We start from the raw sequence: 9,238 nt of genomic DNA on the forward strand, positions 1-9,238 counted from the left end.
ACTCTGTGAAGAGACATGAGAGGCGTAGGATAAGTGGGAGGTGCTTGCACCGACAGTGAAATACCACTACTCTGATCGTTTTTTTACTTATTCAGTTAGGCGGAAAGCGGCCTTACGGCCTCAATTCTAGCTTTAAGCGTCTCATTCGAGATTGCGATTCGCTCTGAAGACCGTGTCAGGCGGGGAGTTTGGCTGGGGCGGCACATCTGTCAAAGAGTAACGCAGGTGTCCTAAGGTGAGCTCAGCGAGGACGGAAACCTCGCGTGGCGCAAAAGGGCAAAAGCTCACTTGATTTTGATTTTCAGTACCAATACAGACCGCGAAAGCGTGGCCTATCGATCCTTTTGACTTGAGAGTTTCAAGCAAGAGGTGTCAGAAAAGTTACCACAGGGATAACTGGCTTGTGGCAGCCAAGCGTTCATAGCGACGTTGCTTTTTGATCCTTCGATGTCGGCTCTTCCTATCATTGTGAAGCAGAATTCACCAAGCGTTGGATTGTTCACCCACTAATAGGGAACGTGAGCTGGGTTTAGACCGTCGTGAGACAGGTTAGTTTTACCCTACTGATGGAGCGTTGTTGCGATAGTAATTCTGTTTAGTACGAGAGGAACCGCAGATTCAGACATTTGGTTCATGTGTTTGGCTGATAAGCCAATGATGCGAAGCTACCATCTGAGGGATTATGACTGAACGCCTCTAAGTCAGAATCCCGCCTAGAAGCGACGATGCATTCGTGCCTCGCCCTCGATAGACAAAGCTAGACGGCCGTTGGGTCGTCACCGCGTCTAGTACCGACCTTCATGGGTGCGACAAGCGTCGCCCTGAGTTAGTGTCAGCTCCCTCGTCGAAAGGCGAGGTGCTAAATCATTTGCAAACGACCTAGTTGAAGATCGGGGTGTGTGATCGTTAGAGCAGTTTTCCGCTGCGATTCGTTGAGAGTAAGCCTTTGATCTACGATTTGTCCTTTCATCTGAAGTCGTCAGACTGAAGAAAAAGGGCCTGAGCGACGCTCGCCGAAAGGCGGGTGTTGCTCTTTTTTTTTCGCATTTTTTTTCGCGGATTTTTTACATCTTGAGAAAAAAAATTTTGGCGACGACCGTCTTTGTTGATGTCGTCGCCTTTTTTTTCGTTCAATTTATTCATTTTATTTTTAGACGACGACCATCTTAGTTGATGGTCGTCGCCTTTTATCTTTCAATTTTTTCAATACGTTGTTCATGGCGACGACCATCTTAGTTGATGGTCGTCGCTTTTTTTTATTTCAACTTACTTTCTTTATACTTTAGAGACATTTAAAGGTGATTTTGTACCGTATTCACTGTGCATTCATCCCCCAATTAAATGACTAATGCGAGTGGTCGTCACAAGCTCTTCGAAGTCTTCGTTTGTTTATTAAAAAAACGGATACTAAGAAGCATCGCTTCTCGGCTCATTGAGCTAAGATCAAGTGTAGTATCTGTTCTTCGAAGTTTGATCGCTTCGAGAAGGACCACGCGTCCTTCCCATGATCAAACGACTTTTTGTCAACCGACGTGCAGTTCAGACAATTTATTGTCCTGCTCGTCAAGAGTCGGTCCGGTATTGCAGTACCTCCGGAATCGGCTCGCCTCCCCTCTGGGGGAGTTTGTATACATTTATTCACAACCTGTAGCATGGTAAAGCCCATAGAAAAAGCCTTGGCAACCGTTGCTAATCACTCTGGCTTCAGTTCAGTACACGAATGAATCTTCGCCTTTTACTAAAGATTTCCGTGGACAGGAGCAATTTCAATGAGTCTTAACAGACTTTTTTCGGCTGTCGACAGTCTTCTGACATCGGCAGCTTGCATACTATTTATCATACAAAAACATGGCTCAAGAAGAATTATTTTCCGGTTTTTCTTAGCTTCCAATTATGTGACAAAGAAAATTTCATAAAGAATTTTCGTAGGTTTTTTCACAGAATATGTTATTTTCATTTTAGTTGATGTTTTTATTTCATGTTTTATTTTCTAATGTACTTATTGGGTGCTGAAAGAGCCATAAAAACCTCATAATCGAACAATTTTACTAAAAAATTATAATATTGAAAGATTTAAATTTCGAAATAACCTACCTACGGTTAATCTACACGCGTTAGAAGCCGTAAAAAAATATTTTCGACTTTGTAATGGACCAAACAAAAAATATAGAAAAAATTATCGAAAAAAAAAATCTTTTAAAACTTACCTTACGTTAGTCCTTATGCGTTGCGAAGCTCAAAAAAAATATTTTCGACATTATAATAGAACAAACAAAGAAAATAGAAAAATTTTCCAAAAAAATAAAAAGTCGAAATTCGAAAAAAGAAGAAAAGTGGTCCTTTTCTAGGAGTTTTTTATTCCCAAAAAATGGGTTGATGTCCCCGTAACCCCTAAAAAAAAGGGGGTCGAAATAACATTTTTTCATCATGCTTCAAATGGGCTGAAAAATTTTTTACGGGGTCTCTGGACCAAACAAAAACGATCTGTCGAGTCAGAATTCCGAAAATCGAAAATTCCCGAAATTTCTGTACTTAAAAGGCGGGGCGCCCACTATCGACAAAAGTGTGCCAAAACCCACAAACGTTGTGTTACGCGCGCTAAGATAAACACAAGCCTGATTGCTGAAAATGTATTCTATTTGAATAAGGTAAGTATCAACATCAAGGAAGCAATTCCTTTATTATAAACTCATACTCTGATATGCGCTAATATTGCTCGTGAATTGTTATTTAGTTTAAAAATATAATTTATATTACTTTTATTTTATTTTAATTCTATATAATAACTATTTTATATTTTTATTAAAAATTTTCTTGTTCAGTTTCTAAGCAACCACAGTTACGTTTATATGTTTAATTCTATTGTATTCTATATTTATCGATAATTTAATAAATGTTTTAAAAGACTATTCTGGTTTTCCACGCTCTCTTCAAAAATGTGAGTTCTTTTAATTCTTCCACTTAATTATTCATTTTAAAGTAAAACAACTAGTTATACATATTATTATATTATAATGTATGTGTATTAGATACTATTATTTTATAACATAAACATAGATGAGTTATTAAATTAAACGTCAAATATTTTATTACCTAAAATTAAGTTAATCGTAAAATCTGATGTAGTATGAGATATTCTTTAGAAACTAACTATAAATATTCTTGAAGTAAAACAAAACCATCTATAAATAGAACAATGAGAAATAGTAAAACAAACTAAACACAACATGTTTATTTTAACATTGTTTTTTATTTAGTTTAATCACTTAATAAACTTTACTTCTAATCATAGTATTTAATATAGAATATAGTTAACAATCTTTTAAACAAAGTCTTAAATAAAGTTACAGGGAGTAATTGTAATTAAAACACCAAAAAAAAAGGTTTTAATAAAAAAAATACTTACATCAAGTTAAAATTTTATAAGGATTAATTTTAAAATATCAAATTGATTGTAAATCAAGTGCAAATAGGTTTTTTAAACAAACCGAAGGGTTTATAAAGGCTTGTAAACGCTTTCAAACGCCTACGACCATACCACACTGAGCACACCCCATCTCGTCCGATCTGGGAAGTTAAGCAGTGTCGGGCGTGGTTAGTACTTAGATGGGTGACCGCTTGGGAATACCACGTGCCGTAGGCTTTTGCTTTTTGAATTCATCTTTTTTGTACTATTTTTCTTTCTGACCTATTTATACTTATTACTCGTTTATTTACATTTCTTTAACGCTTAAAAGAAAAGTAAATTCTAGTTATTAGCAAATAAAAACGTAAGCCAATCAGATAACGTTATTTGCTGTTTAAACCAATTAGAGCGCTAAAAAAGTGGTTTGACCAGTTTGAGATATCGAAAAAATAATGGCACCATCTTGTAGAGTACAATTTTCTGAGTTAAAATTAATACAATTAGTCTTTTATACTAAAACTTAAAAGTTTTTTTTGTCCAAAAACAAATAAAAGCGTGGCTACTTGAAAAATCAAACGAAAATAAATTTTGCACTTTTGTATTGTGAGTCATAATAAGTTATTTACTGTTACCAACAGATACTAGCAAAAGCTTTTTAAAGTTTTGTATTAACTTAATGTATTTGTAATTACTTTTACTTAATAGAAACTATTGAATTACGTTTACTTAGTTTACTTTTGTATGTGTATTAAATATATAGCAATTTTGCTTGAACTTAAATAAAGATTATTAAACTAATTAAAAGAAAACTATCAAAGTTTACTAACTCAAAAGCTAAATCTTAGTTATATTGTTATAAACATTTATGTTGTAATTTACTAATAACTAAATGAGTTTATTTCAAACAAAAAGAATTAAATAATGTTATGTTATGTCAAGCCTACTATATGAGGTATATAGGTATATAAGGTATACAAGCTTATGTTTGAAAGTTATAATAATTAAAATAAAAATAAATATTTAGTTGGTAAAATTTGTATTTAATATGCTTTGAAATTAGAGTTAGTATAGATGTTTTTTTTTAAATATAATAAATATAAGTATTTAGTTACTAATAATAAACTAAAATACCAATTTTGTAGTTATTACAAAAAAAAAAACTTATCTTACTTAAAGTTCACTGTAATTGAAACATTATACAAAAGCTTTATAATTATAAGCTTTGAATAATTCTATTTGAATAAATAATAGATTCATAACTATATTCATGTTTGCATATTTAAATTATAAAAAGTTAGTGTTTTGTGTATTGACTTTATGATTATTTTATTTTAGTAACTGTTAGTTTTATACTTTAATAAAAGAAATATGGTTAACAAGTAAGTTAAAAATGAAAGAAGCATAAAAAAACACACTAATTAACTGCTTATTCAATAGTTTGATTATTTAATTATTTTTCTGTTATATAGTTTAATCGTATTGTATAAAAAATACAGAGGTTTAAAGTAAGTTTGAATAAAAATAAAACAAAACATATAATATAAGCATTAGTTAAAATACATAGTTTTTTTTTCTAAAAAAATTTAATTCTTTAATAATAAGTAGTAATTTAAATAAAAAATAATACAAGTAAAGTTATACAATATATATACTATAGTTTGTCAAACTAGGCAAACACTACTAGGCAAAAAACAAACTAGGCAAAAAACCTACAAAGTAGGCCACCACTACAATCCTATGTTCCAACTGGAAATTCAATGAGATCGTTACTGTACTTGTGATGAACGTTGATAATCCCCAAGATTGTAAGTCGAAGGCCTTACCCAACCTAACCAGCGCACTGGTTTTCTTACAACTGAATTAATCAACATTTATTATTGAATATAATCATTATTGATAGATAGAGGAATGTTGACAATCAACAACAGATTGTAGGTCAAAGGCATTACTCGACCCAAGTACCCACAACCTAGATTGAACAACATTTATTAGATAGATTTGTTTAATGATAGATAGAGGAATATTGTCAATCCACAACAGATTGTAAGTCAAAGGCATTACTCGACCCAAGTACCCACAACCTAGATTGAACAACATTTGTTAGATAGATTAGTTAGATAGATAAATAGTACAGTATAATCTCAAAGAATTTGAAGCCCGAACATTGAACGATAGTGGTGTTTCGTGACGACTAGCGGGATTCGATCTTACAACCTTCTGCTTATGAGTCAGCTGATAAGACCACTGACCCACCGCGCCACGACAAAGATAAAGAAATATTTTGCTATATAAATAGGTTGATTTTTATAATTTTGTTATACAGTGTCAATTACAGTGAACTTCAAGTAAGATATACAACAGTATATATATTTCCGAGTCTGACTTTGAGTACTTTTTATATATTATTAACAAGATTTTTTAGGAGTAATATCTGTTTAGTTCTTTAATATATCTTTAAAATAATAATATTTTTTAAGGTGTTTAAAACTTTTAGAAGCTGTATGTAATGTCTTTTAGTTTAATAGTTCTTTTAAATTAGTAAAAAAAATAAACATGGTTGAGTTATCAAATTAAACAAAATAGAACGTCAAGTATTTAATTACTAAAATTAATTTAATTAAAAAAAAATCTCAGGTAATCTAAAATGTCAGGAATTATTAAAAATAAATATAAATTTAAAACTTATTATATTGAAAAGATTGATGAATAATACTCTTGAATGTATGCAATGTTTGTATTTGTAATGCAATAACATAAATGGATAGATCAATGACAAATTGTAAACATATTGTATTATTTTATTTTACGATTTTATTTTATTTATTTAATAATTCAATAAACTTTACTTCTACTTTCCTGGTCTTAGGTAATTATAGATAACAATTATTTAAACAAACACTTTTGTACAGTTACATTACAGTTTTAGTACAGTTTGGGAGTAACTGTTGATTAAAAAAACAAAAAAAAAGTTAATTCAGGTTAAATTTTTATAAGGAATAATTTTAAAATATCAAATTGATTGTAAATCAAGTGCAAATAGGTTTTTTAAATAAACCGAAGGGTTTATAAAGGCTTGTAAACGCCTTCAAACGCCTACGACCATACCACACTGAGTACACCCCATCTCGTCCGATCTGGGAAGTTAAGCAGTGTCGGGCGTGGTTAGTACTTAGATGGGTGACCGCTTGGGAATACCACGTGCCGTAGGCCTTTGCTTTTTGAATTCATCTTTTTTGTACTATTTTTCTTTCTGACCTATTTATACTTATTACTCGTTTATTTACATTTCTTTAACGCTTAAAAGAAAAGAAAATTCTAGTTATTAGCAAACAAAAACCTTAGCCAATCAGATAACGTTATTTGCTGTTTGCTTATTTGCTGTTTAAACCAATTAGAGCGCTAAAAAAGTGGTTTGACCAGTTTGAGATATCGAAAAAATAATGGCACCATCTTGTAGAGTACAATTTTCTGAGTTAAAATTAATACAACTAGTCTTTTATACTAAAACTTTAAAGTCTTTTTGTCCAAAAACAAATAAAAGCGTGGCTACTTGAAAAATCAAACGAAAATAAATTTTGCACTTTTGTATTGTGAGTCATAATAAGTTATTTACTGTTACCAACAGATACTAGCAAAAGCTTTTTAAAGTTTTGTATTAACTTAATGTATTTGTACTTAGTTTAAATTAATAGAGTTTATTTGGTTTACTTTATTATGTGTATTGAATGTGCTAGTATCTAAAAATAAATACAACTAAAACAAAACAAACAAGGAGAGTACTTGAATAGAACCAACACAATTTACAGACCAGTTGTGTACTAAATTTAAAGAAATTCTGAATAGTGAATATGCAATTATTATTATAAGTTCAAAGTTCACTTTAATTTAAATTAATGTATTTTGTAAATTGGTTTTATTTAATACGATAGTAGTGAATTACTTTATTTAATTTACTTTAGTATGTGTTGTATAACTTTATTTAAACCAGAAGCAAAACGGGATTATACTTTCAATAAACTACACAATTTACAGACCAGTTGTGTACTAAATAAAAAGCTATTGTGAATGGTGAATATGCAATTATTATTATAAGTTTATAAGTTCACAGTTTACAAAAGCTTTAGAATTTAGTTACTATTTTGTTCATATTTGCATATCTAATTTATGAAAAGTTAGTGTTATGTGTATTGGCTTTTTAATTTCTTTATTTGTAGAACTGTTAGTTTTATATTCTAAAGAAACATTTTTAAATAAATATGTTTAACAAGTAACTTAAAAATGGAAGAAATATATTGTATATATTGAACTATTTATATTTATTCTAGCTATTTGCTTAGTGTATTTATTAATGTGATTATTTTATTTTGTTGTTTGTCTTATAGTTTAATCGTATTGTGTTGAAATATATATATAACAAATACAGAGGTTTAAAGTAAGTTTAAATGAAAATAAAATAAGACATATAGTTGAAATATAAGTTTAAAAAAATAGTTTTTTTTTTTTTTTTTTTCTTTGTTTGTTTGATTGTTTGTTTATTATATAATCGCGACGTGTCATTTTATTACTTTTAAGCATACTAAATATAATAATAGGTATAGTTATAGGAAAAATTCAATTAGTTTCTAATGTAATAAAAAAGTTTATTTCCACAAATAAATAAATACCTGAAAAATCAAATGAAAAATAAATTTCGCACTCCTGTATTGTGAGTCATAATAGGTTATTTACTGTTACCAACAGATACTAGCGAAGGCTTTTTAAAGTTCTATGTTAATTCAATGTATTTGTACTTAGTTTTATTAAAATGACAGTATTGATGGTTACGTTTATTAAGTATGTTTATTTAACGTTATGTAACTCAAGTAAAACCAGAAGCAAATAAGGAGACTACTTTCAATAAACTACACAATTTACATACCAATTGTATACAAACTTAAAGCTATTCTATTTTATTCTTGATAGTTATTTTAAAGTTATTAAATTATACAAATGTATTTTGTAAAGTAGTTTTATAAAGTTACTATAGTTTATTTAACTTACTATAGTATGTGTTATATAATTTTAATTAAACCAGAAGCAAAAAGGGAGACTACTTTAAATAAACTACACCATTTATTGTTATATATAACTCTAATAAAACCAGAAGCAAAAAGGGAGACTACTTTAAATGAACTACACAAATTAAAAATATATTATTATTTATAAATCAATCGTGTTGTGTTTCAAAATACATTTTTCAAATAATGTTTTACAAGTATTTATCAGTTATTTAGTTTTCTTTTTATAGTTTAGCCGTATTGTTTTATTTATTTGTTATTATTTTTATTTAATTGTTTGCTTATTATATTTATCGCCATGTGCTTAAAAAATAAAACAACTATAAAGGTTAAAAAAGTAAGTTTAAATAAAAATAAAATGAAACATACAAAATAAGCTTATGATTTTTTATTATTATTATTATTATTATTATTATTTTTATTTTATTGTTTGTTTATTATATCTATCGCCATGTGCTTAAAAAATAAAACAACTATAAAGGTTAAAAAAGTAAGTTTAAATAAAAATAAAATGAAACATACAAAATAAGCTTATGATTTTTTATTATTATTATTATTATTATTATTATTTTTATTTCATTGTTTGTTTATTATATCTATCGCGATGTGCTTAAAAAATAAAACAACTATAAAGGTTTAAAAAGTAAGTTTAAATAAAGATAAAATGAAACATATAAAATAAGCTTATGTTTGATTTTTTTATTTTACTTTTATTAAATTGTTTGCTTATTATATTTATCGCGATGTGCTTAAAAGAATAGAACAAATACAAAGG

The 9,238-nt window shown here is 28.9% G+C and overlaps 4 non-coding genes and 1 pseudogene across 4 annotated transcripts; all 5 read left to right on the plus strand.

The window, feature by feature from the left end:
- On the plus strand, positions 1-962 carry LOC145847044 (large subunit ribosomal RNA; annotated as a pseudogene; the record flags this gene model as incomplete).
- A 454-nt stretch (positions 963-1,416) lies between these two features.
- LOC145847030 (U2 spliceosomal RNA) lies at positions 1,417-1,612 on the plus strand. The gene has a single exon (XR_014371021.1). It is a non-coding gene; the product is annotated as a U2 spliceosomal RNA (small nuclear RNA).
- Positions 1,613-1,693: 81 nt separating this feature from the next.
- LOC145847035 (U5 spliceosomal RNA) lies at positions 1,694-1,806 on the plus strand. Its single transcript, XR_014371026.1, has one exon. It is a non-coding gene; the product is annotated as a U5 spliceosomal RNA (small nuclear RNA).
- Positions 1,807-3,524: 1,718 nt separating this feature from the next.
- Positions 3,525-3,643, plus strand: LOC145847046 (5S ribosomal RNA). Its single transcript, XR_014371034.1, has one exon. It is a non-coding gene; the product is annotated as a 5S ribosomal RNA (ribosomal RNA).
- Positions 3,644-6,497: 2,854 nt separating this feature from the next.
- Positions 6,498-6,616, plus strand: LOC145847024 (5S ribosomal RNA). Its single transcript, XR_014371016.1, has one exon. It is a non-coding gene; the product is annotated as a 5S ribosomal RNA (ribosomal RNA).
- Positions 6,617-9,238: the final 2,622 nt, after the last annotated feature.

This window comes from Thalia democratica, unplaced genomic scaffold, assembly GCF_965202585.1.
Source record: "Thalia democratica unplaced genomic scaffold, ktThaDemo2.hap1.1 HAP1_SCAFFOLD_774, whole genome shotgun sequence".
Lineage (NCBI taxonomy): Eukaryota > Metazoa > Chordata > Thaliacea > Salpida > Salpidae > Thalia > Thalia democratica.